Source organism: Corvus brachyrhynchos, unplaced genomic scaffold (genome assembly GCF_000691975.1).
Source record: "Corvus brachyrhynchos isolate BGI_N302 unplaced genomic scaffold, ASM69197v1 scaffold70, whole genome shotgun sequence".
NCBI classification, from domain to species: domain Eukaryota; kingdom Metazoa; phylum Chordata; class Aves; order Passeriformes; family Corvidae; genus Corvus; species Corvus brachyrhynchos.
In genome coordinates, this window is record NW_008236217.1 from 1057874 (window position 1) to 1061003 (window position 3130).

At 42.4% G+C, this 3130-nt stretch overlaps 1 long non-coding RNA gene across 1 annotated transcript; it reads left to right on the forward strand.

Annotated features, from left to right (window-relative positions):
- The first annotated feature begins 9 nt into the window (after positions 1 to 9).
- Positions 10 to 2281, forward strand: LOC108449357. Its single transcript, XR_001865523.1, has 2 exons — positions 10 to 120; positions 1448 to 2281. It is a non-coding gene; the product is annotated as an uncharacterized LOC108449357 (long non-coding RNA).
- Positions 2282 to 3130: the final 849 nt, after the last annotated feature.

The following is a 3130-nucleotide window of genomic DNA, read 5'->3' on the forward strand; positions in this document are numbered from 1 at the left end:
CCAGGACGCCAACATAAAGATGTCTCAATAGCAGTCCTGGAGCTGTGGAGTGCCACATTAGGGGGCCAGATGCCCAGTGTAAAATCAGTAGAAGGCTTTATGCAAGCTGAGAGTATGGAGGTAGGTGTTTGCAGGAGCAGAGCCCGCTAGCCTGATTCTCTTCTCTTACAGCTTTCTAAAATAGACAAGTTTAATTTACATTAGCCTGAAGTGCTTCTGCTCTTAGTCCTTTGAGTGAGATAAGATATGAATCCACTTAGGCCAGTCCATAACATATGATCACTTATCAAGGATATTTTTCTCCCCTCATGTCCAAAGGGATCTGTAGGTTCCTCTGTTAAGAGGAGTACAAACCAGCAGTACTTACTGTGGTTAATAGGCATCTGTTTGGCTGGCAGAGCTGGCATGAGAGAGATCAGATCATATGGCCTGCAATTTAGGAGGAAGAAAAGAAAAACCCACAAGACACCTATTTGCCCTGCAATCAGGTTGGCTTTTGCTGTTATTTGCAGGAGTCTCTTCCACTTCTTGCATCTCTTAAATCCTTGTCATCTGGGTTTGAGAGCTAGGACTATCTTCTTTGGCACTAAGTCAATGATATGTTTTTTAGCACCAGCAGCCATTCATATTTTACATTACTGTTCCTCTCTGTTCCTTTCAAGCAATAATCATAAATATCAGCCTTCATTCCTAGAGCGCCTTTCATCCCAGGGGCTCCCAAAGTACTTTCCAAGCTTAACAAGCTTATTGTAGAGTACTGCTTTAGAAAGGTTGAAACTTACTTCCCATTAAAGCCTGATTTTGGGAAGGAAAATGCTGAATTATAATGACTTCAATACATGAGGGAGCCTTTGCAGCTGTTATTTACTATGTTCCCTTACAAAAAAGATTGCTTCTTGCTCCTCCATCCCCCTGTCTCCCCAGCTCAATCCAGCATTGCTCAGTTACCTGGGGGAGAAGAGTGCAAGTAGGAGAGGTGGTCATCCCCTGTGATCTGAGAGAGTGCTTTTTTTCTGGAATCTATAGCTGCCCTCAACGATTTCTTCTGACAACTCCATTTCCATCCAGTCTATTTTGTCTTTATCAGGGAAAATGTCCTAGGGCAGAGTTGAATGTCCTGTGGCTTTGGCCAGAGAGGTCAGCATCCACAGTTAGGCTATGCTACAGATCATGTGAGAAATTGTAGTCCTCTTCAGGACAAAGTCAGCTGGCCTAATTTAAGTCACATTCCCCTGGAATCAAAGCACACCCGGTTGCTTTGCACTGAAATTAATCACAGCCTTTGAAATGGTCCTTTATTTGGCTCATCTGTTGGAGCAATAATTCCAGAAGAAAAGATTGTTACTGGTAATTTCTGAACTGAAGAATTTGTTTCCTAATGAATAATATGATTAATTTTAGAGAAGCCTGAATCTGACCAGTGTCAATTTGTTTTCTCTTCTTTCAGGAGGACTCAGCACGGTGGGAGCTGTCCATCTCATGATGCACAGCACTTTTTTCCATGCTGCCATGTGGGAAAGTGGTCTCTCCTCTGCTTGGCTGAGAGAGGCCTGGGTCAGGCACACAAACTCTCATTGCTTTTCCAAGGACACACCAAGAGCTCATGGTAGAAATGGGTACAGAAATGTCCTATCTGGTTCAGTGCTTCATCTGCACAAACATAGTTTATCAATACACATAGCTTTAGATGAAAGATACATCAAAGCGTATTTTTGGCTGCAGCTTTCAGAAGTAGTACTAAATCTCCTGGGGGAATGCAAGCAGTGAGATATGATCCAAGTATCCAAATCCCCATCTTCTTACTCTCTTTCCTCCTCTCTCACACTGGTGGGGTTCACAGGAAAGCCCTTCCTTGAGGTTATGTCATCTATTCCCATCAGTAGATTTTGGTTCCTAAATGCATTTTTGCTCTTTTCCAACAAAACACTGCCTGTTTCAACACTAACTCTGAAGATTTGTAAGTTGGCAAAGGATACAAAAAGAATAATGAACCAGCAGTTACTGTTTACATTGGCCACCTTGTATAAATGCTGATATTAGCATTTCTGAAAGGATTCATTCATCACTGAAAAAAAAGGTTTGTACCTGTGAATAAGAGCTTGCCTGGGAGGGCCTGTGTGCTTCCTCTCCTCTATCAACAAAGCCTACAAACATGAAGAGATGGTTTTGCAATGGATATTAATGCATATCTATTATTTCAGGATGAGAATAAGCCATTGAATATATTCCATGCAGTAGTAAATGAATGAAAGCAGCAGTAAATTAAAAGAAAAAGAATTTATTTTCATGTGTCATGTTTATTTATTTATTTATTTATTTCGGGACCGAAAGTGTCTCTTGGGCTTTTTTCTTTGAACTAAAATCCTGTGATACAACCTCAAGTGATCTAACCCAGTGGTTAGATCTGGTGTCATGGAAAATCAGATAGACCCACACTAGAAAGAACAATGGCTGCTGAAAACATTCTGCCAGTTCCAGACGATGACCTCTTCTGGGGGTGTCAGTGAAAAAAACACACTTTTAGAAGTACCCTTAAGCCTTCCTTACCTCCTGCTGTTTGTCACACTTGTTGCAATTTGCCTTAAATTAGTTGATTTCACACCAAGGTTCATGGTGCTGTTTTGTTCATAAAAGAGGTTGGTACATCCTGCACTGGCGCTGCCGACATGCCATGAGCCACAGGTCAGAGATGGAACAGAGCCCCAGCATGGCCAGCAGCCAGCATTTGTTCCATCCTCATACTGCAGGTCAGGGGTCTTTCAGCAATGGTGGACACATAACAACAGCATTTCTGTGGCAGGCAAAAGTGTCCAGACTCTGTGGGATGGTTGCATTTTGACTAGGTTTCTTTGGGATTCTGTAGGATGAAGATCAAACTCTTTTTCAGGGATGTTATGTTAAAACCTCTACTATGACACTTTTCTTTTAACCTTTAGACTGCTTCACTTTTAGGCTGGAAGCAGCTGAGGGCTAGGATGCTCCCTGGGCACTCACACAGCTCCTGGCATGGTACAGCTTCAGTTCTGGCAGGAGACAGGCCATTGCTGCAATCCAAATGCCTGATTTTTTAAAAAATGAAAGGTCTGGAAGGTAACCTGCTTGCAAGTGCACCTTTCATGCCACAGGTGAT